The sequence below is a fragment of the Zonotrichia albicollis genome, chromosome 6 (genome assembly GCF_047830755.1).
Source record: "Zonotrichia albicollis isolate bZonAlb1 chromosome 6, bZonAlb1.hap1, whole genome shotgun sequence".
Taxonomy (NCBI): Eukaryota; Metazoa; Chordata; class Aves; order Passeriformes; family Passerellidae; genus Zonotrichia; species Zonotrichia albicollis.
Genome location: NC_133824.1, coordinates 23,090,197 through 23,115,241, shown reverse-complemented (window position 1 = coordinate 23,115,241; position 25,045 = coordinate 23,090,197). Strand labels below are relative to the sequence as shown.

The window sequence follows — 25,045 nt, the reverse complement described above, 5'->3', positions numbered from 1 at the left end:
GCAAGAAGACTTAAGGGAGAGAGGTTTGTTCCTCTGAACTTACTTGAAATGAGTTGAATTGCACTTTCTGATGGAAAATTTCCAGAGAAAATTTCTCATCCAGGATAAAAACAGGTGCTTCCTCTGAACTGTATTTCCATGTTTAGGTTGATTTTCTTGATGTTTTGTTGCTCCTGAATATACAAAATAATAAAAGAAATAATACATTCTTCAGGAATCTCCAGGAGGGTATTCAATTAAGCAAGCAGCACTGATACTTCTATTCATGTTGAAATAATTAACAATTCCAAGGATATTAATGATGTATTGTATGGGTGTTTTAGACTGGATAGGATGAAAGAAAAAACCTTTTGGTGACTCTTGCTCCTACTAAAATTTAATTAGCTTTACTTGCTGACCTCATGTTTTATGTAACAGTACACTCCAAAAGTGACCTCATAAATGGTTACTTAATATAAAGGTAAAGTCTTCTTCTTTTTTTTTTTTTTTGTTTTACAAACCAGCACAGCATAAACAGGGATTTTTTTAGGGTGCTATAAACTACTTTTGCAAAGTATTCTTATAATAGTTAACATTATATATTCCAGCGTTACCTGTGGGACCAACTAACTCTGAATTTAATTGAAGTCAGAATGCCTCACTTGGACAAGGTCACTTTTTAAAAGGTATCATTCACAAGATTTTTGATTTTTCTTTTCTGAACCACCTAAAATCTCTAAAATCATTGACGAAGAATTATATCTTTTCCATCAAATATTAGTACAGACAAAAATGAAAATGTTACCATTAATTGACATAAAATTTATGGATTATGATGATCTGTACTAAATCTGAAAGGCTGTACCTCACTAGTAAGAAAAAAAAAGGCAACTGCAGACAAAGAATATCAGTTTTCAGTAGATACTTAATTGTTTAATTCAGTAGAAACTTAAATGTTTAATTTTGCAAATTTAGAGAGATAGGGTCAAATTCCTCCCTGATTTCACTGTAATCATTGTTGAATCTAGACTGTTGTTTTACATCCTTAAAAGAAGCAGAGGAAATGAATCAGATTAAAATCTCCAAGCAATTTGAATATCAGAATAAAAGATATGACATAATGTGTTTTGCCTTCATTTAATCACATTAAATAAGATAAATATAAGCGCTAATAAGTAGGTACTGAAACCAAAAGGTCTGAAGATGGAAATGGAAGCATTTTTAACAATAAAGCATTTAGCTGTTCAAACGTACTGTCAAAGATGAGGACAATTTTCAACACCTCAAAAAATATTACCAAAATTCATCTGAAAAAGCACAGCATCTGTCGGAAGTACCCTACAGTCTTAGATATTAGGAAAATCAGGCATTTTACATTGACATAACAGAATCCTTATAAAAGCCTGTTTTGAAAGGAAATATGGAACAATCTCTCCATCTGATATATAAAAGGAAAATCAAAGATGTTTTTGATTTTTTGCACTTTTTTTTCACAGTTCTCTCTTTTTATACTACTTCTTTTGTTCATTTTAGCAATAGAAAGAACAAGAATAAAGAGGAAAGGAAAAATAACTGGGAAATAAAGTAAATAAAATTAAAGACTGCAGGGAAATATTTTTAATACAATTGCTTTTCTGAAAACGTAGCATAAAATACAACATTTTTTAAAATTAGACTTTTAGCTGGATTTAAAAATGGAGTGATAATTCAGCATTCCAGAGAATGACAAAGAGAAACAAATTTCCTAGCTGTTTTACTAGAATAAATATGATGAAGAAATAATCCCCTGGGGAAGGTGTTTTCTGAAAGTCAAAGAAATTTTTTAATATTTTCCTTTCTGGTAGAATAATTTCACTTCATAAGTGGGTACCTAAATGCAATTTCTGAAAACATGCAAGTAACGCCTACTATTTTGCTACATTTTATATATAAAAAATAGACCAATGGGGCAGAAAGTACTGTCAACAACTAAAAACCTCATTTTTTGGACATCTTTCATTGGCACTTTTCATTTTTTCTGGGAGAAGAAGTCACATATATGTCAATATAGCTCCTTCTCAATCTATTTAAATCAGAGGAAGCATGGTTAATTTTTTAACTGAAGGGAAAGAATTCTCCATGGAAACATTAGAAATTGAGGACCTCAGATATTCAAACTTCCTTGGGCAAAATTTTAAAAATTGAGTCTTCTGTTAAGTGCATTTCTGTGTATTTCTAAGGCATGCACATATTTTTCAAGAGGTCAGGAATCTTCTAAGCCAAACAAATCAAAGAACATACCTAGGCATTGACACACATTGCAAACCATTAAACAAATTCCAACACACAATTTTGTATTCATGAAAATAAGTTATATTTTCATAGATGAAACTACTATATTTGATATTTTCTGAACATTATTATGTGCTTTAGGGCTAGTATCCATTAGTGTGTATACAAATGTGTGTTTTGCCCTGGACAAAACTTTGATACTCCTCTTGAGTAAAATTGGAGTATCAATTTTTCCATTGTAGCTATGGGATGGCTCTAATGACCAGAGCATTTGCTGTGAAATATTGTCTACAGATATCTTTTTTAGAATAAGCAAATGTGGGGGGTTATATTTTATACAACAGCCTATAGGCATTTAAATATTTTTGAAGACAAAAACAACATAACAAACCTAAATATCCCCACAATGAGCTATACAAAAAAGGAGTCCCAAACTTTCTAAAGTATCTTAATGAGGGTTAAAGGTCACTACTAAGTAAAACTGAGAAACAGAAAGGACCAGGATCCTGTTTCCATTTTAATGTCGCTCATGTTTATGTTTTGCTGTCGGCAGGGGAAAGGCTGAAACAATTCCACTTACAAGGAAGTTACAAACGGGCTGACTATTGCAGCTGGCTGGAAGAAAAAGTTGGTGCTCCGTAGGTCTAAGGTGAATGCAAGTTCACACAGACCAGACACGTGTTAAGCACTGGACTTATAGCTGACATTTCTCTGCAAATCCTTTCCTAGAACTTACAACCTAAGCTGTGGCCTGAATTCCAGTTCCTTTAAATTATGTTCCACAGACCCAAACCAATAACACTCAATTTTAATTTTAACTTCTTCAGCATTACTAAAACTAAAATTTCGTAGAGAACATAGAGAATGTTCAATTATAAAATGTGTTGTGCCTGCAATTAGCATAACATTAAAGAGAGGAAGATCTTAAATTCAAAGGTCCCTGGAATAGAAAACAATTGCTAATGATAGTCATCAAAGCAATATGGTGAACCTTGACCTGTCTTTAATCCCTTCTAAATTCCAAATCCTAAAAACAGACTGCTACTTTCCTGCATTTCATTTTAGTGTCTTGAAACCACCATTATGATTCTAACAAAATATTTTCTTATTAAAAATGTATAAATTGCTCTGCTAAGCACATTCTGCTCCTACTGTCTAGAATAGTATGTAGTGTTGCACACTGAATTGTGAAAGTCTGTCTTTAATCAACACGTTCACCTTAAAAGCTATGGAGTGCACCAAAATCTCTTTTGTGGAATATAGGATTCCTTGGGAGACTAGTTCTCAACAAAGAATAGTTCTTGACTGAGATATCAATAAATGAGCTTGAACTCAGCTTCTACAGCGACAGCCACCCTCAATGATCAAAATCCAGATATCTTGGTAAAACATGAAATAATCACATTATTTGACAGGACAATTATACTTAAGTTGAGATCAACATAAACTGACTTCTATTCAACAAAAATGGAAGAAATCTCAGCAATCACTTTACTATGATCAGAAGATATAAAATGGATTTCTAAGTGGAAGAGATAAAATAAACAATCTAACTGTAATTATTATAGTAATGATTCTTGAAATCCTGTACCATCAAATGCCCCTTAAATACTTTTTCTTTAGTTCTAGGTAATGAACAATACCCACAACTTCTTGTGAAAGTTGGTGTAAAAATGATATTCAAATAGGTTATCATCTTCAAAATTTATCAATTAAAATACTTTTGAATTTAAGAAATAATATTTTACTGGAGAGAGATTTGTCCACCGACTATGCAAACTTATCAACAGCAATATTTATGTCTGCCCTCAGTTACATAAGAAAGGTATTACTCAAAGGCCACCCATGCATTCCTGAATCACACTAAGCAGTTTGCAGGAACTTGGGAACACTAATTTAGAAACAATATTGTTCTTTAATCTCTTTTTCCTGGTAAGTGCAACCAATGAGACTTGCACTGCACTTGGTGTTTGAAGTCATCCTGAGAGACGGATAGGCCCAAACAACTACCTTGTCTGAAAGAAAAATAAATTAATTCATAAATCACAGAGAAAAAACTCAGTGAAGTAAAGGATAAATAATCCAACAGAACTTTAATTCCATGCACAACATGTCTCAACAACTGATAAACTCAGGCACCACCTATTTCTATTGAAAGGCGCTTCTGCTCTTGATAGCTTGTTTCTGTCTTGCCTAGCCTGGATTTCAGTCGGTGTGTTGCCACTATTCTACCGATACTTCTCATAAGGATGAACATCTACAATGCTCAAATTTGGTGAAAATTTAACATATAAAACAATTTATTAACAAAATAGCAGCTCAGAATGTCTTATTAGCAAAATTTTAATTTCCTTTTTAAAATGCAGTGATAAAATTAAAGCTCATGGAAATATCTCTGGGTACCCTCAGAACTTCTAATGCCAGAATGAGTAACTCAGCGATGGTCTATAAGAAAGGGCAGTGAAACACTGCCTGAGAGATGAATCATTTCTATAGTGTTCTGGCCAGGCTTCCTCCACTCTCCAGATATTTGCACACAATAAATACATATGCTCCACCACAAGTCTTTAAGAAATTTCAGGCAACCCAGGTTTAACAGATAGTTACATTACCTTCCATGAACTAGTGGAAGAAATTAGAGAAATAGAATTAAATTTCAAAGGGCATTGCACTGGAAACTTATTGACAAAGAAGCAAAATTACATATAAACCTTATGCAAATGAGAATCGTGAATCATAATTATACTATTGAGTTATATCTGACAATGCATCCCTATTAGCTTTGAGGAGGACATGCTCAAAATTAGATTTGCAGTTTGTTCAAACACTGAGGCCAAGCTCAGCAGAATGATGCTGGTATATCTATGCTGTGTTTAGTATACCATCCAATACCATCCAGACAGGCTGCCTACAGTATGCTGGTGACAGCTTTTGTGGAAGACAGAGAATAATGTAGACATATTCAGTGACACAGTTATTTAGTTAGTGTAAAACTGTCACAGCCATTGATTCCAACACATCTTTGACAATAAACACAATCCAGGAACTTTCCAGTGTTGTTTTGGTATCCTGTTTTGTGATGCTCAGATGTTCACCACAAAATCCTGTGAACACCCTGGAGATAATTTCTCTTTTTTTCATAAAATATGCCATTCTTTGTTCTGTGGTTTTCACAGCTCTCAATGAAAGAGAAAAAAATTATCCTTTGAACCAGGTTCTAAACTCCTGAAGAAATAAATAATAATGGAAAGGACCATAGGCACCACAGGGAAAAAAACACTTCTAGCATTCCTAAAAGTCCTTTTACCATGTACTCCTACTTACTTTGTAATGATTGCATGTTTTCCCTTCGGGCCCACTAAAGTATTTAATTGCAATTACACTCATTTACATAGCAGATGAGGCTAATTGCTGGTATTAGTTACCAAATGTATGCTTGTATTGTGAGGGTAAAAAAATGCCCTACAGAAAAGAAAAACGACTATGCCTCTAATTAAGGAGCTATGAGTCAAAGTGAGCTTGTTCAGAGATGTAAATATAGAATCAAGGGCTTTCAGAGTTCTGCAGTACATTTTACTATACCACTAGTTCCCATATTTCAGAGATAACACTGGCAGACCTCGTAGTACATACAATGAACTATTCTCATTTTCTCAGAAGCAGGGATGATAAGTTCCACATAAAGGCTCAGATAGAAAGATCAGGATTTCTAAAATTTTTGATTAGAAATAAATGTGAATCTCATGTCAGAAATGTTCTTCGTCTATCATAGATACACTGAAGTTATTATTTGAAGCAGTTCCATCACCTATTCTTTTGGGCATATTCCCAGGAAAAGTCTTTTTTTCATATTATTCAGACCTCAAACTGTTTCATGTCAATGGACTTCATTTTGCATGCAATTGTACACAAGGACTTTTAAGATACTACACTACTAAAGTGAATGCAAGAAGCATCAGGTCAAGTGGAAACCCAGATGGATAATGATTTCAGCCTTTGGCCCTGGATATCATTCCTAATATAAAGAATTCTAAAAAGATTTGCATCTATATATCTATCTATATACAGAGAGAGAGGGTTAGTCCCGGATGGTGAAATGAAGATTTGTTAATTTTAGTTAGCTTCAGGAGGTCACAGTGAGAACAGAAGTGTGCCCATCAGTATCCTTTGGACAGGGTTGAAAAACTCCCTATACACATTTAAAAATTAACACTTTATCAAACTGTGCCTTAAATTTTTTCTTTTTCCTGGAATTGTACCAAAACTTGACAGCAGTTAAGCTGTGGGTGTGCAGAAGCACTACATATGATATTTACTATTATATTCCTTTAGGTAGTTTCCCATTAGTCTGCTATGCTTTGCCTGTGTTTAAAACTGAAATTATTTTGGTTTTGGAATTTGCCACTTTGTCTTCCAATTTCAAGTTTCAGTCTTCCACCAAAGAAAAAAAATGCCAGTCCCATGCAAAAAAAATTTAATTCCTTAAAAAAACCTTAAAAAAGTGAATTTGATTTTCTGTTGCCTTTCATGTAATATAGTGTAAGTACTATGTAGTATACTGCCATTCTCATAAAGACTTTAAATTATAAAGGGCTGATAAAAATGAGCAGCTATTGCTTTTGTTTTATTAGTTTTGTAATTCCTAAATGTTGCTTTATGCTAGTTTTAGATTTATCAGTGTTTGGTTACCTACACAGGTCATTTAATAAAACGAGACTGGCTATGAGCAACATTATCAGCTGCTCTATATTTTCTTTCCAAAAAGAAAAAGAAAAAAGTTTTAAACCCCCTGAAATACATTCCATGCATGTCAAGGTCTATGCCTTCTGAGTGCCTATTCTTGTTAAAAATATACCTTTGTAGGACTAATCCCAAATGGTTTGATGACAGAGGTCATGCAAGTGTCATTTTTCAAACCTGTGTGAAAATCCATTTTGAGCCATCTTTCCCTCTTATATTTCACCTAATTTCTGGAGCACTTATGCAGCATACTTACTTAGCTAAAGCACAAAATGTAAACAGGACATCCTCTCAGATAGGAGATCCCAACATGTTGAAAAGTGTATGCCTTAGTTCTTAATCAGTTCTGGAAAGTATCCCAAGACTTCCACAAAAAGATACTGTTTCTGTTAATGTGGAACATAAACTTAGCCCTTAACATAAAACAAAACCAAACAACATCTGTCCTTACAGTTTGATTGTTTGTTCCATCCCAGTATAATTATTCTTGCATGACAGCAGCCCCTGCAGGCTATAGCCTTGCTTACTCTACTTTGCCCTGAAAGCACGCCCAGCATTTAGAGATGAAAACACTGTCAGAACTAGTGAACATTGTTTTAGAAATGCTTAGTGCTACAGCACAGTCACATTTTTATAATTATCTGGGATTTTTTCACATAGAATTTTGTCAATCCAACTTGACCAAGACAGATTTGTGCTTCCAAAAACCACAGGTCTCTGAAGAAATCTCTGAAGATTCCAATGGGAAAAATGGTCATGGTGTAGAGATCAGTTTTTTACCCTTCCTGTTCATTCACAGGAATAAGGATTTCCTCTTATGTTTAATCATTTTTTAAGACTTCTTTGCAGTTTTTTAACCAGTGGCTATAAAATCTGACATGGACATAAGAAAGCATGGAGGACATGCTCTAGTCACTTCCCGTGCAGGCAGTGCAAAGACAGTAGAAAGCCAAAATGGGAAGCAAATGAGCTTCCAAAACAAAAAATGACTCAAGGAAGGAGGGTACACATCAGAAGAGTGCTATTTCTCCAATTATACTAACTTTTATAATATTTTCAATGGACTTGGCACTAAAGCCATATGCAGCTTCACCCAATCCCAGTAATAGGAGCTAGTATATCCCTGGCTGAACACATAACTTTCTCTGGATCTGGATCTGGATCTGCAGAACTCCCCTAGAGCAGTACTACTTTGTCATAGCCACGAGGCTGCCTCTTTATCTTGAGGGATATATGGTCTGCCTGGAAGACTGTCAGATCTAGTCAGGTATGAAAACTTGGTCCTGCAGGGATCACAATAATGTAACCTAATCAGAAATCACTAACACTAGAGACAGATTGTATCTTGTCTGCACTCTCTCAGTGGCGTGATTCAAATCCTAGCTCTGATCACACAAGACTTGGTTAAAGTTCGCAGCTAAAGAGCTGACTGAATTATCATTGTTACCTGTGTGCCTGATCATAAAGTTGCAAAGGTTTTCTGCTATAAACATCATTATGGTAGTAGTTGCAGCCCTTCCCCATCTTTTTCTATGCTGTTCACACAGCATGAAAAAGTGACACCCCTTGTCTTTGTGCTAAATGTGGAAGTTCATGGCTCCTAGCATGTCTAGTTTCCCATTGATAGGTTTGTCTTTTTTGAGCTCTATGGAGTTGGTGAAATGGCTCTCTGAGTCAAAGTACTTCTCTCATTTCATACAGTATTTTTGCTCAGAACCCTCCACACTTTCTGTGATCACAGAGGCTGTGATTTCCTTTTTCATTTTAGAGATCAGTTGCACAAACATTTCAAGTATAAAATTTAACAAACTAAAATGGAGAATTTTCAAAATGAAAATAGTTGCTTTAAGATCAGCAATCTGATCCTAAAGTTTGTTTATTTTTCAGCAAGGAAAAAAAATCACTGAAACTTGAGTTAGCTTCACACACAGTCTGTGTGCCTAAGAAATTGCTTTAGAACAGGATGGAGCTTTTGTTAAGGGACCAGATTTTCAGCTTTCCTCATAAAAGTATACAAAGGAAGACTTACCTCTAAAGACTCATGGCTCCTAGGCAGATTCCTCACAGTAACAACTTTCCTTTTGTAGGAGACCCACTGTGAAGAGAAGAGAAGCCACAGGTCACAGTTAACAGAGACAATAGCCCCAGAAGTCTCTGCCAAAATTATACATTAATCACCTAGTCACTACTTTTTTCAGCAATGACCCAAAAGTTAGCAATAAAAGTTATTAACATTCCGTGCCTTCTAAAAGCAGTGTTGATTCTATCTCTACGTTTGCCCTTGTAATGGAAGGAATGCTGTTACAAGTGAATAGTCCTCAGTTTTTCTCTCCTCTACTATTTATCTATACTTAAAAGCAGATCATGGGATTTAGAGGGCAGATGACCCACAAGCTGTAGATTGTAGTTCATTCACTTCTGTACGAGCTCGGGCTTAACTCATTCAATATTGCCATAGTAGGTCTGTGATGTGGAATGAACAGAAAAACAAAGAGCTGGAAGAATGTAAAGATTTGGCACTGTCATCTTGAAATTTGTTGGTAGCCTAAGTGTCATTGTGCTTTTTAATGATAATTTCTTTGTCAGTCTTTAAAATTTCTGGCCTTTCAATTGCAATATTGCACAAACTAGCCCTCTTGAAACACTCTTCGATGTATGCTATTGGTAGGGCTATGACACCCCAAACAAGCTGCTGTTTCAAAAGTGCTGTTTTTGAAAAAATAAGAAGAACAAAATAAAAGAGCAATTTGATTGATTGTTTGCTTAATCAAAGAGCCTAATTATTTTAAATTTCATGGTTTTAAGTTCTTTACATATCTGTCAAGTCTTCATCAAGGGAATTATCCCTGTCACATCTCCACTGTATTTTTGCCATCATTTGTATTCATTGGTTCATCAAGAATTGGGCACACAGTAAACAGGACTTGTAATATCTGAACATCTACTAATTAGCAGGGGAACCATACTCTTTTTGGGATTGTGCCAAACATCTGAGAGCTGGAAGTGAAAGGAGCTTTCCCTGAGAAGGCCTTCAGCAGCAGAAATCCCTTACAGCCCATAACCCTGAGAGACTAGAAAGTGCTAGCACAGGCCCCAAAGAGCATCAAGTGCAAAGGGATGTAGGCAGGGCAGCCAGGGGACACAATGATTCAGATGTCTCTCCTGAAACTTCCACTCTTAGGACTTCCATGGAAGTGCCCGTGGTGAGTGATTAAATGGGCTTTTCTGTTGTACATCCCCTCAGCAGGACAGCTGCGGAAACATACCCTCCCCTCGGTGAAATGAATCATCCCTGGACAGAATGGGTGTAGCTGTTTGTGCATCTCTTATCATACTGAGGATGTGCTAATATCTTGGCCTGTAAACCACAGGACCACCCAAACCTCTAGCAGCTAAGCTGAAATGATTCAGTTATAATTTATCTTGCGACATTTCCTCTGCAGTATATTCACCCTTGAAGGAGATGAAGAAGACACATAAATTTGCCCATTTAATTGAGAAATGAAAGAAGAGGATCAAGATTTTTTTGTAAAAAGCTCTCAGTGAGATTGATAGCACAAGGCATGGTCTCCTAGATGCCATACTCAGAGCAAGATGGAGATGGACAAAAAAATTACACATAGTCACTTGACATGAAAGAAAGATTAAATACTCAAAAATGGGAAGTAGAGAAAAGACCACATGTAGAGCCTGGGAAGAAAAATCAGTCCTGGCAAGAAGGGTTTGCATGTCTAGACTGTTTCCCTGTAGTACAATTTTCCAGACAAGCGAAGTTTGGAGAGTCTAAGTCCTCTTCCTTGTCAGCCAAAAATTTTCTCTTTGGAGATCAGCATACAAATTGGATTAAAGCCTTATGTTTTGGCTGAAGGTATTGACATAACGCCGTGAAGATAAAGTTGTTGGAGAATGTACTGTGAAAAATATCCAAAAAACCAAAAAACTTTCCTTTAAATGTTCATGGTGGTTGCTGTTCACAACTAAGAGTATTTGTAAAAGCCAGAAAAAACTTACAAAATGTTTTATAAGTTCTGAAAAGTTCTCATCATATGCAGTGTTTCTATTTTAATAAACTGGAGCTGCTTGCCAGAAGAAATCTGAACCTATATATTGGACATTACAGTAAAGTGTGTGTTCAAAAGGTAAAAAAAGTGTTTGCATAACAACTAACAACAGGTATTTCTCTTAGATTCAGCAGATCACACATTCAGTTAAAAGTGAATGTGATAAACTGGAATAACCAATATCTTCTGAAAATTCGCAGCAATATTAATTACATTGCCTGTCAGTACTGGGGATTTTACACCAACAGCTGAAAGATATGTTTGATGTACATCATGCTATATTTGAAGAAAAACAGACGGTCTCTTTCACCTTAATGAAGAAAAAAGCTAGAACTCAGAAGACTAAAGAGGTACTCCATATTCCTACTGCCAAAGAATATGTGAGGACTGTTAACATGAATTACATGATTCCTAAGGGAAATCAAGAGTCATGAGAGTTTGATATGTAGCAAGGAGCATGACTTATTATTTTCCTGCTTATCACAAGACGGATTTTATAAATACACTGGTCTAATATATCATAGGAGTAGGGTTTACAGGACTTCTGACTACTCAGAGAAACAGTTAAAGTCAATAGAAGCTGCAGGGATTCTGCTTCCTGAAAATCAGTCTCTGGTAATGTAAACCTCTATCAAGCATAGATCGATAACAGGTTTTTTGAGCATACAACATAAATGTCTTTTAGAAGATGGCAAATTTAAACATACTCAACACATGTAGAAACCTTTTCCTCCCCTTTAAATGTAAGCACAAATACATTTTAAACCTAAATGCTTGTAGAATACCACTTTTTCCAGGTATCCAGCAAAAGCTGCATATTTTCAACAAAAAGCAGGGATCAAGTTAAAAAGTAGAAGACAGTTTTTGGACAAGGATGTGCTGAAAACTTATTATCTTGCTAAAACAAAGGGAAATCTCCTATGTCAATAGCTTCCAAGAGATGTCCAGGACCGATAGGTTAGAGCACCCTCATAGTCTCTCTAGGAAGGCTCAGCTGTAACCATTTTCCTTTTGGCTGCACCCATCTACCCCTACTCTTTAAAGTACTTGCTGAGTACCGGAAAATTTTGAAAGCCCTGCTCCTGCAATACACTGGGCTGTGCCCAATCCACATTTAGTGTTCACCCAGATTTGTACCTTGCACCTGCCTGGTGCTGTCCTTGGCTTTCCCTCAATCTACTGAGAGCTGCCTGTGCACAGCAGGAGGAAGCATAAACCCAAAGCATATGATGAAGAGCTTCAACAGATGGGCTTTGGCAGATCTTTCTGCACTACTGTAAGGTTTTACCCACAGATGACTGCTCTGTTTTTTGCTTTAACTTACAGCCCTATGGAAGATTTAGCAAAAAGCAGCATGTGTCCACATCTGAGCCTGTGTCATCTTAACTATTTTCTCTGATGGCTATGCTAAGGCATGGGGCATATATCTCCTTTATCAACACCTTCATTCCTAAATCTTTTTCAGGAATAGAAGACATGCAGAGAGGTGTGATAATATACAAATTTTCATAATAAGAATGGTCAGAGCTTGTCTGACTAAGACCCAAGATTAAGCTCAGCTTCTGTATAATACCAGATATATTTGCTACCTGGGGATTACAGGTATATGCTGCAGTGGCAATGGGACAGATATCTGTGATTTAATAGCTGTTTTGCAAATATTCTGTGCAGTTCATTGACTCAAAAAAGTAAATGTGGTTACCAAGAGGGAGAGGAACAGTAATGGAGAGAGACACACACACATAAAGAGGGAGAGAAGGAGGCAAAAGAGGAGGAGAGGATATGGGAAGAAAAAGAAAGGGACATATTCCATGAGTACATATACAACAATGTGATATTATGTAATGGCTTCAATAACTTCCCTACTCAGGAGATTAGGAATGTCATTATTGTTTTCCTAACCTGAAAGTATTTTTCTGGGAAAAGGTGAAAAAGGCATTCTTTTTAAAGTTGTTGTGGGACTCTTAGGTGGCATTGTCTTCAGCTATATGTATATCCATGTATCTATGTAAACTGTAATTTACAAAACCATTCTGCTCCCCAGCCTATTGGCGGACGGAAGGAAGGAAAGAGATCAGTGGAGAGGAATGTTTAAATAGCTTCTTGTTTTTTACTCACAGGACAGATGGCGTGCAAACGAATGAAAAATAAAACCCCAACTGACATTGTATAGCAGCTGTGCACAGTGTCAGCTATAGGAAGAAGTGTGGTCCACTGGATACACTGTTTTACTAGAAATGAGGGAGCTTGGGTTCTCAGCCTAGTTTGCTACATTCAAAATGACTGTACTTCTGTAAAAGAATTCTCTGTTTCCCAGGTTCTTCATTATCAGAATAGAAATATTTAGATGCTTTATGAAGAAAAGGACAGAGTAAATGAGAAGACCTTAGTTTTTGTGGGAAAGCAAATTGAAAGCACAAAACATTTTACTTAACTAATGAGTGGTGGCATTATGAAGAAAACTGGGCTTTTTCACTGCTGTACCATTTTTTTTCCAGTAATCAGTATTAACATGTTATGATACACTTAATAAGCTCAAGATTTTGCTCACAGCTCCAACAATATGAGGTTCATAAAGTTCAAGGTACTACCCTGGAAAAAAGGAGCCATGAATTACTCATTTCCTGGGGAGTTTTACATTTTTTTCCAGAAGGCCAAGTTTTTCCTCTTCTGGTCGGCAAATATGTTCTGTAATGTGGTTGACTCTCTTCTCTTTCTAGTTGCTGTGCTGATATTGTTCCCTTCAGACTATGTCATTACATGCCAATCTTTTCAGCTTTAAAGATGTTTTGGTTTGCTTGTTTGTATGCTTTTCCTTCTTAGTCATTGTTCTTAGGCCCCAGGAAGAGTTCACATAATCACTGTGATCACAGCTTAGCCTAAGAAGACACAGCTACTTCCCTACTTGAGTCAGAACACAAAATTGATGTGACTCATGTTGGTTTCCAAAGATTCAGGGCTTGCTGCAGGGAATAACTTGATTTTGATTGGGAAGATTCTTTTTCATACCTGCTATACTCTTTCCTACCAAGCCAATATGAAAAAGCCACGTCAAATTTTCAGAGTAGCAGTCAAGATAAGATTGTGCCTCTCTCTGAAGCTTTGAAGGCTATCAGCATAAAAAGGAAGCATGTGCAAGTTTAAAGCTGCAATGATTGTGTTCAGCTACCGCCTCTTTGATATACCAGATCTTCTGTTTATCCACTGGATTTGTGAGGGTGGGGAGGAAGTATGGCTGTGATATGATTTAAGATGGTAAGTAAAAGAGGAAGAGTTCTCCCTCCATTCTCAGGTTCTCTCTTTTCTCTGAAGGACTTCAGGATTAATTCTCTCCATGGGGATTTACACCTGAAAGGAAGAACACCTGTGCTATTGCACTCTCATAGATAGTAATATATATCTAATTTACATAGAGTTTTCTGTTTATTAATCTAAGAACACAGTTAATTTATCCTGAATATAGCAGTTAAGTGTGATGAGGTTCAGGGAATTTCTATGCTGTGAAAGATTTGTGCCATAAATTAAATTCTTATTAACTGGCTTGCCTAGTGTGCTTGTGGCATAAAGGGCCATGATATCATACAATGGCATTGGTAATAAAATAGGACACAGATATCTTCTTAATATTATCCAGTGAAATAACTCCATCATACATCATGTTATCAATATTTAAGATTCTCTAGGAATATAAATTATATTTGCCCTATATGTAAAAGTAAACTGCATGTGACATTAGACTAATTACTATAAAATAACTGAAGAAAACTTGTTTATTATTGCAGTAGTGGTGGAAGTGATGAAGTGGTGCAAATGCAATGTTTATCATACTGTACACATTAAAAGTTATGACTGCACAGGAACATTTCTCAGTTAAATGGTATGTGTCAAAGAAAACTCTGCACCAAACAACAAAGAAAGGAATAAATTTTGTTCCATCATCTTTTTCTCTTTTTTTTTCATTTTTTGAAGTGGATCCCCAGTGTAGCCCAGAGGATACTTTATTTATGTCCCTGCAGTTCAGGGCCTACAAACCAATTCATCATGTTTTTGCTGTGCCTCATCTGCTATAGATGAATGATCCCTCCTATAATTTTCTGAAGTCTGTTTGCCATTATGTAGATTAATGCAATAAATACACATATGTGTGCACATGTGTGTGTGAAAAAAATGCATTTGTGGAATTTACTGTGCTGTGTCCCACAGCCAATCCACACAGAATTTCAAATCTAGCACTCAGTAAGCACAAAGGTCTCTCCAGTAGCACACAGAAATTGTTCTATTAAGTTATATAATTTTTTTACTAAAATGCTATAAAATAGATATTAGCTTGCACAGTCTTTTGTATGCAGCAATTCAAATCAGATGTATAACTTCGTGTTCCGCATACATTCCCACCACTCATATATGGTGTGTTTAGAAAGCCTAGAATAAAGTAATAGACCTGGACTATTTTGGGGCTCTGCTGATTTGTTCTACAAACCTATTCTGTACAATTTTGAGTTTGTATCTACAGCTGAATGTGCTCTTTTAGTAATTATGTGAAAAAGGACAAGGTTTCAGAAAAGGCTAAACAAAAGGACTGTGAACCAAATTCTGCAAAAAAAAAAATATTTCACAAATAAATTAATAGCGAGGGATAGCTTAATCACTAAACTTAACAGGTTTAGTCATATGACCTTTCCTGCAAGCACAGGGAAAAATTTTCTTGCCCAAATAACCTCTCTGGCCTGATTAGAATGAGTCGAGTTTGTATTTAACATGGGATTGAATATTTCCAGGGTCAGGTTTTATTTATTGGCTGGTGAGCTCTATGATCACACAAGCATTTCTGCCCTGTACATAATCTGATGGAGCAGATGTTTGCCAGTCTTCAATGTCTTACCAGTTTTAGTTTAAAAAAGCCAAAAGCAACAAACAAATGAGTACCAAAGAAGCTGCTCCTTAAAAATGCTAGCTTTTGAAGTCTTTCAAGTCCTGCTTGAAATAGAGTCATTAAGGTTTGTTTCTGTAGATATTTCCAATTCTTCAGGTATGTTCCATACACAGTTTAAGTCATTTGATGAATAAAAAGATGGAAAATACTAATGAACTAATGGAAAAGAATGGCACAACATGTTAACTAAATTAATTTAAGGAAATTAAGTAAGAGCACTTCAACAATTTTAGTTCTTATATCTGATCTAGAAATTGACTTCTTTGCTCTCAGTTTTGGTAAGCAGCCTTCCTCACTGATGAAGCTATAAGATGATAATGTCATTCAATAACTCTCACACCCTTTCCTGCCATTTGTCCAGCGCAGGAAACTGAGGGTTTTCTTGTCGTGTGGACAGGGAGGAAATATCCAGCAACCAAATACTGACCCTTGCATGCAAACAGGTCCATATCCTCTTCCCGCCTGACAACTTCCTTCCTGCCTGCTAGGAACAAATCTACTTTTCATTTTTCCGGAGTTCTTTACACAGGCCACTCAGAATGCCCTTGGGTAGGGACAAATATTTTATTAATGTAAACTTCATCTAGCAGCTGGATACTTAGGGCAGCCAGGCCCAAATTCAGAGTAGATAATTCTGTGCTTCTTTGAACTATAGTGCTGCTGCAGCTGAGTCACTAAATGCTTTGTGCCAAAAACTCATACAAAACATTTACTGGTATGTCTGACCTTAGCTTAATGAAGATATATTTGCAATTCTGACATTTTGTGAAGGCTAAACTTAGGTAAGATAAATCCTACTGTGTCTTTCCACAGCAACTAGAAAGTAGAAGCCTTTTCCTCATGGTGAAGAATAGAGGTTTTATCTCCTGTCATGAAGTTACTGATCAGGTAACAAAACAACCAACCAGCCAACACTCAGCTGATTGTTGATAGCAGAGAACCAATTTCATAGGGCTTAATTTTTTTCTGGGTTTACCAAAGTTATTGTTACTTTGAGTGAAAACTTGATTTCAAAATACAAAAGGAAAGCCCAGGCCATTTTCTGTCTTATTCCCACTCTTCAATTATCTGGGAAACCTCTACACAGGTTTGCCAATCTGTGCTGTTGGAAAACCTCAGAAGTCAGTAATTAAGTTCTTAAGAAATTCTGCCTTAGTCCCATAACTACTTTTCACTCTAAAAATAATTAGTTTACGCTTAGCCTGTATTAATTTTTTAGCAGTTATATCTATACTCGTTAAACTTCCTGTTTTTCGTCTGCTTGTGTGAAGCTACATAATGAAAGTATTTTCAAGAGGAATTCAGACTGACATTTGTTAAAGTCTTTTTCAAAAACTGATAGCAAGAAGCAAAAAACCTCCACCTTCTTACCCAAATATATGTAAAAGTCAAATTATTAAGTAATGGAATTTTTGTAATTTTTATAGGGAGACTATATATAAAGTGTAATATATCAATAGCATATCAGAAGTACAATTGTTTGGCCTGTAGTTCTGTCCATTCTTTCAGTTATGTCTAATCTTCAATTCCTGTTTAAAGTGTTTTCTACTGTTGACTTTCAGCATTGAGGTAACTGAATTTCAGCATTAAATGTCAGACTTCCCAACAGAATGCATTGTGTCTAGACATCTATTACTTCTCATCACTATCACTTTATCCCTTAAAAACAACAATAACCTGTTAATGCAGTTAATATTTATGTTGGGGCTGTGCCTCGAGGAATCTGTCAGATGAAGGCAACAGTAAAATAATATAGATAGTAAGTACATAGCTGTAACTCAAGATGTAGCTCAAACAACATTCAGAAATCCTTTGTTTTCATTACATCTCTATGCACTTTGTGATACTAAAAAAAACCAGAATTAACATGCACTTTACTATTTATAAAGTAAAGCACTAAAATGGATGGAACAATTACTTTTTCTGTCAAGCTTAAAAGTTTACTCACAGTTGTCAAAAGGCAGCATATTTTGAATTTAATTGTGCCCAGGAGAAATATTTGCGATTTTAAAAATTTCTGCTTGAGGAAAAAAGATCAAAGAAGAAGCTCCATTTCCTAATTTAGACCTAAAACTTCACCTACAACTTCACTACATCTACGTGTTAAATAAATATAATATAATGGGGGAGGAGAGATGTCAGAAGTATTCTTTTCTGTAATCTAAATTATCTTGCAATTCTTACAGTGCTATTATGATATTTGAAAACAAAATTGTAAATCATTAAATCTTATACAAAGATGAATCCAATCGACAAGTTAAAATATTAATAAAACAAATTGTTGACTTGAAATAAAAAATAAAAAAAAAAAAAAACAAAAAAGAAAACTAAAATTCTCTGTAACTTTCCTAGAACTGATGATTAAGATGTAGCTTTTTTTTCTGGCACTATGACTGTCATTGGCTGCAATATGCTTTTCATTGGCAATTGCTCCAAGTCAGGATAGTGCATTTAGAGAGGTTTGATCCAGCAGCAGTTATCATCATAATTCTACCCTTATTTACATATTACCTTTACATTTTGAAAAAACACATTTCTTAATTCATTCTTAAACTATTTCTTCTTTCTGGCCTTTTTCACTATGCTTGTCTCATGTGTTAATAGAGAACACTGATGTTCAACATTTCACTTATTCTGTTTACCTCATCAAGTTCAATATATCTATGGGCTGTCACATTATCTTGTATTAAACTGAAAGTTTTATTTTTAAGGACTTTCATGTTTCAACATCTCTCTCCATCTATTCACTGCAGATGCCTTGGACTGTTACTGCACTTCTGCAGTTCCTTCCCAAGGACTTGTTTTTCTTGATACAAATTTAAGAAATTAGCCATGTGATATAGACAGTCTGATTAGAAGCTGAAAATAAAGAAAGTCTAAAATTGTCTTAAAGAAATTATTTCTTTAGCTAATAGTAGAAGAAATTTAAACTGAATACAATTATTTCCCTTTTCTTCATCTTTGTTTGAGAGTCATCTTCAGTTGGATATCTTTCTTGGGTATATAAAGTGCTATAAAAACCAGCTGTAAGAAATGTCAAGGCTTATAAATATGATCATAACTTCAGATCACTTAAAAATTAATTACTTAAAGGTGAAGATAGCTATTTTTACAGTTCTACAACTTTATTTTGCTCCATATTATTCCAGTGTGCCAATGATCAAGCATATCAGTGATTGAGCTTCCCATTCTCCTCTTCTATTTTTTGTTAAAAAATAAACTAAAAAATACAAATTTGAAATCCAGGGTGTCAAATTACACCAGCTCTGTAGTTTATAATTAGACTGAGACTATCAAGACAGACAGCTCTATCTGTACCAATGTAAAAAGAAGTCTCTCCCAAAGTGACTGAGATATCAAGCATGAGCACTTTTGTGTAAGAGAAGCTTGCCCATTTCTGTCCTGTACATAAGTAAAGAAATAATTTCTTTTACTAGACACATTAATCTAATCACTTTCAAATATCCCCCTTTTCAGGGAAAAGGGTAGTGGAAACAAAATTCTTATAATATTAAAAGATGTACATTATACATGGACATATAAAACCAACAGGAGTTCTTGTGTGTAATATTTGAGCAACAATCAATCATTTTTTCCCTAAAATTATAAAGCCTATTGTGTCTGTAATAAACTTCTCCTCTAAACCCACCAACATGCACTCACAGTGAAAGAGTGAAAGATCCACACAGCATAATTTTCCAACAGTGTTCAAAAATAATAACAAAATGATGCCTTAAGTAATAAAAAAAGTAGTATTTTGTGAAGTTCTCATTGGCACACAGATACATTTCTGTGATAAATACAATGTTTTTAAAATTTAGTTAACTGAAACCCGATGAACATGAATTTTTGTTTTGATTTGGTTCCTAATGAACTTGAACTGAAAGAAATGGAGTTATGAATTGCAGTGATAAAAAATTGATGTCTGCCACATGAGCAAAATTGTTTATTTTCATGGGTGACATAATTAGACTCAACACCCAAAACCAAGGAGAATGCATTTCAATACATTATCTGTACTGCTTAGTTCGTGAAGTCAATCATAAACATTAACTGAAAGAAAACATTTCTTGGGAAAATCAAAGAAAGTAGCACGGAAATGGCATAGTAGCAGAGGAAAGCTTGGAGTCTTTCCATACTAATTTCTGATCATGTGGAACAATGTCAACAACTCAACAGAGCACTTGCCCAACTAGTACTTCTGGCCAATTTTCTGCTCTCAAAAATATTGAAATGTAACTGAAAAAAAAATATTTAAGGAAATTCTGCACTTTATAGGATCTAATCTCTTATTCACTGTAGAGTTTAAAGAGCTTGAAGAGCATATCAGAGATCACAAAAAATTCCATCTGGTCATCACTAATAGAGTTTTATGGTGGTACAACACATCGAACTGCGAGAAAAGAGCAGCAGACCTGTAGGTTATATCAGAAACCGTTCAAGGGTGAAGGCCTGCCACTGGTAGCTGTGCAGAAAATGGTACTGGCACCATACTCTTTCTTTCTAGCTGTGGAAGCTGGAATTCAAATGCACAGACTCTGTCTTTTTGTTTAACCATCATGTTAATTCAATTTCGACAGCTATCGTCAGTTTTATGGTATGAATTCCAACTGGTTGGACTCTTATCAGAATTAGTTTTGCATGAAGTTCACTGTTGTTTACTTATACTTTCTGATGATTTGGGATCTCAACGGATATAATTACCACCACGACTGGTGTATGAACCACCTTTGTGTGAACTATTATCAGATAAGTAAGAGAGAAGTTTCAGAAGCCATGAAGGTGACATAATCAATCATTCATCTATGCTGTTCCTGCTAATTAGATGGTATAAACAAAATGGAACCTGATCAGCATAGAGAAACTCTGCACTTCCATCTGTCACTTCATTCCTGCCTGTTGGGATATCTTATTCAAAAGAAACATAAACTCTGGAAGGAGCCTTGTCCACTCAATATATTTATTTTTTAAAATGGAAATATCTCCAACTGCCTAAGAAGCCTGATGCTAATGATTAATGACTGACTACTATTCTACCTGCTATCAAGACAAGTATGAGTAGCCTGCACAGCCATTATAGAAGTACACAAAGATAAATCCTGTGGTTTTAATAATGTAAATGAACATTGCTGTTTGTAATGTTTTTAGACAGGGTAGAGTGCAGTTGGCAATAAAACTACCTATGTCTGCTCGCTCTTCACATCACCATCTTCCTGAAGGAGGTTTGCAAATCATTAGGGGCATTCTTCACAAGAACCACACTTTCAGGCATGAGATTTATTACCCAGTAGGAGTCGTCTATATGCAAAGAATTCTTTCAACTACCCTCCCTCCCAAGGACATCTGATGAAATAATAACCATTTTAACCTGCTAAAAGCATTTCAAAGGAATGAAAGAGAAAAAATGTGTCAATGGGAAATGGCTGAAGTAATGTCCCTGTAGCTTTTAGAAGGGTAATGTTTGACTGACGCCTGTCCCAAAAAGAGATGCAATGTTTGTGTCATTTTTTGGATAACCTATGTCACCCAGGGAGATTTGAATGAATCTGATCTTTTGTATTCAAGACATGTTAATTCGTCCTTACCATGCAGTGTGTTTAAGCAACTTACTCCTGCAGTTTGTTTCTTTGTGAGTACCTTTAATGCATTATAAAGTAAAAAAAGAATTTTAGCTTAGTATGTCAGAGGTTTCCAGGAAAAGCTTGAAAAATCAATAGTGTAAAAGCACTAGGAATTTGATTTAAAAGGTGTACTACTTCTTTAGTGCCAGTCAAGGTTTAAGAATGGTACTCCTCAGTTTAGTGTTCCCGATGAAATTTCAAACCACACAGAAACTCACTCACTACTCATCTCCCTCTATTCCTCTCTCTTGCCTTTACCTTTCTCCTCAAGAACTGGAAGCACAAAAAATAAAGGTCAGGGGTGGCGATAAGAACAATTGACTGGAAATAGTGATAAGAAAAAAACTCAGCAGCAATATTAATGACAGAGGCTATGAGACAATAAACACTTGCCCATCCTGGAAACCCCCAACAACAGAGTACTGGACCACCACGCCTTTCTCACTGCTCCCTCCAGCTGGGGGCTGGTGTTACCCAGCCACTCCTGCCATCCTGGGACTGGCACCACTCTTACTCACCCGCAGGAGCCTCTTTCACAGGAGACACTGTTCCTGCACCCCTGGAAATGACATGAGGTGATAAAGAGTAACTCCAGGTCTTGGCCATGACCCTGCTAGGGACTGCAAAAATTAGCCCTGTCCTGGACAGAACAGGGCAGTGGCTCTCAGTAGAGGAAAAAAAACCAGTATTATTTATTAATCTGAGAGGCCTACTCACTATTACATCAAGTGACTTTGAGCATGATAGGAGACATCATTTGCTAACTCTGTTAAATCTAGGCATCTGAAATAACTACTGCTGGAAACTGAGTTTCCAAGAGGGCCTGGAACGGTCACTGGGATCACAGAAGTTCAAGCTTTAGAAATCAACTGCACAGTTAATTTCTTCTGAATCTTCTGAGAATGCATTGATTCACAGTTTTTCAAAAGACACTGAGAACTGAGTTATTTGAGTTATTTGAAACTGATTTTTGTATGATCACTGTGTATTCTTTCTCAATTAAAGTCATTACTTCTTGACAGACATGGGGACAAATCCATAATAACTGACTCAAATGGACAGTGAAATAAATGACTAAATAAAAATTTGATATTCAGCATTTACATTTCAAGAATAAATAATCTCTTTTATGTCAAAAAATGTACACAAATTCATCTCCCATAAAATTTTTACATGTTAAAAGATAGCAGAATGCTATTTCTAATTCTTCTTATGTTTAAATATAGCTTTTTTTTTTTTTTTCAAGTCAACATTACATAAAAACCTTTTGTAGATACACTACAGAACATGTCATAGCTGGACTAACATAATGGAGTGTTCTGAGCTATTAAATTAATGAGTCGTACTGAGGAAGAAGTACATCAAAGGCTACCACACTTTCTGATATGCAAGCATGCATTCCTGTGTTACTTTGGGAGTTCTGGCACATGGAAGGACAAAATCGGCACTAACAATCTTTACTTGTAACATACCCGTCTCTGGGCAAGGGGTAACTAAAAACAACATCACCAGAATTTCTGGTTCAGGGTCAAAGTTGATATAAATGATAAAGAAATTCAATCACCAAGGAGTTTTTCTAAATGGTTGAATGACAAAAGAAGTTAATCTAGCCTTCATGATTAAATGAGAAGAGGGATGATGTTGTGAAAGGAGAAGAAAATAGCAGATATAGGTAAAGCTGTGAACACTAACTTATGTGTCTTAGTCTTGATTTTATTACACACATAATAAGCTTCTGGATTCTTGACATCAAGCTATGCTAGTTCTCATTCAGTCCTATTGATTTATCGATGAGCTAATTACAGCACCACTTTCATTTTCTCTGTACATGGCCAGAAATGCATAACCTTCTTTGTAATATACAAAACTCCTGTCTGGTCCTCAATTTCTTTTTTGATTGAAAGAGTAACAGCCTCAATTCTCAGTGACAAGTTTGTTTTCAGTGGTTCTGAGGTATTTTAAGCCAAGTATGTGCAGGTCTGGGATCATGCATAATAGTATGTTCACATCCAATGACAGGATAATCAATGACAGGATAAATTGATGTTGGATAAAGGAAGAACTATAAAGACCTTACAGAACTCAACGTTTCCAGAAATTGTGATCTGCTGCATACATAGTGCATTTTAAACATGTTCGTCTCTGCATTTCTAATTCCTATATTTCCCTAGTGCTAATATATGCTATGGCAGACTTGTATAATGAAAAGATCAAAAAAAAAGATACAAATGCTGAAAAGTCTATAAGCTATTTAATCACAGCTCAGTTGTTCATCTGTAAGACATCACTGTTGAGCAGGGTGATGAAGGAAGGATTCATGTGTTAAGACATATTATTGGGAATCTGAAGATCTGGCTTCTCTTCCTATTTCTTCAGAAGATTTTTTGCTCAATCTTCAGGATATCATTTTGGGGTTGAATCAAAGCCAAACATCATGACAATCTTTATTTCTTGGTGTTAGAAATTTTGTTGTAATGGAGATGGGTAATCGTGATGAAATAGTACCAAGGATTTGTTTTACATTTGTTGTGATGTGCTTTCATAACCCCAGATGTCAGCAAGTGTATGTGATGTATTTGTTACTTCTGTTTTGTTTCCCATTTTATCATCAGCTAAAGGACATAATACATTTAGGAAAGGCTTTGAAGGAACACAGTAAAAATACATGAAGAAAAACATACTAATGCCAGTTCACAGCAAATTTCTGATAACTGAACCATTTTTTAGAAACACAAGAATATTTATCATTCCCATATATTAATTTTATGCAGGAAGTTTGACAAATAAAACCTAACCTGATATTTTCTTTCATTTTCAGTTTTTAGTAGAAATAAGCTATAATAAGTATATCACACCTTGGTGTGATATACTACATAAATACTCAGTATCAAACAGACACTTGACACTTATTAACTATATGTTAGCTTTCACCCTCTATCTTTCCACATGCATAGGAATTAATATGATGATCATTCAGGGAGTAGCAAGAGTGGATAATGTCCAGGATCTTTCCAGTCTTTATATTTTGAAACTTTTTCAGCTTAAGATTTCAAGAGTCTTAAACATGTTTCTCAAAAACCCTTTTGAATTCTATAGAACAGGAAATGCAGAATCCTCTACTTCTATGCTGCTCCTAAAAGAATTGATGGATAAAAAAATTACAAATATAAACATTACCATCAACACACTCATAAAGTCTTATACGCAGTTGCATTTCTAAAAAAAAGAAAGAAAACTGTATAATAAGGATGAATTATAACCTTTAAAATAAATAAAAAAATTCAAAGCAAATAATGGAACGTGTATTTCAATTAAGATGAAATAAATTGGTTGAGTACATCAAAGACAAATTCTGTCCTGCAAAATTAATTTAAAGCAAAAATGCATTCTGTGGTAAGAAAAATGGCTGAAAATGTCATACATGTACATTTAAGGTATGG

General features: G+C 35.4%; 1 protein-coding gene across 3 annotated transcripts in view; it reads right to left on the bottom strand.

Moving 5' to 3' along the window:
• The window catches only part of LOC106629487 (uncharacterized), a 261,896-nt gene that overhangs the window by 189,411 nt on the left and 47,440 nt on the right, over positions 1–25,045 (bottom strand). For all 3 annotated transcript variants that reach the window (XR_012580792.1, XR_012580791.1, XM_074542767.1), the window contains 2 exons: positions 9,020–9,085; positions 44–173 (listed from right to left, as the gene is read on the bottom strand). The gene's annotated coding sequence lies outside the window, so the exon portion shown is untranslated. The remainder of the gene's footprint in view (positions 1–43; positions 174–9,019; positions 9,086–25,045) is intronic.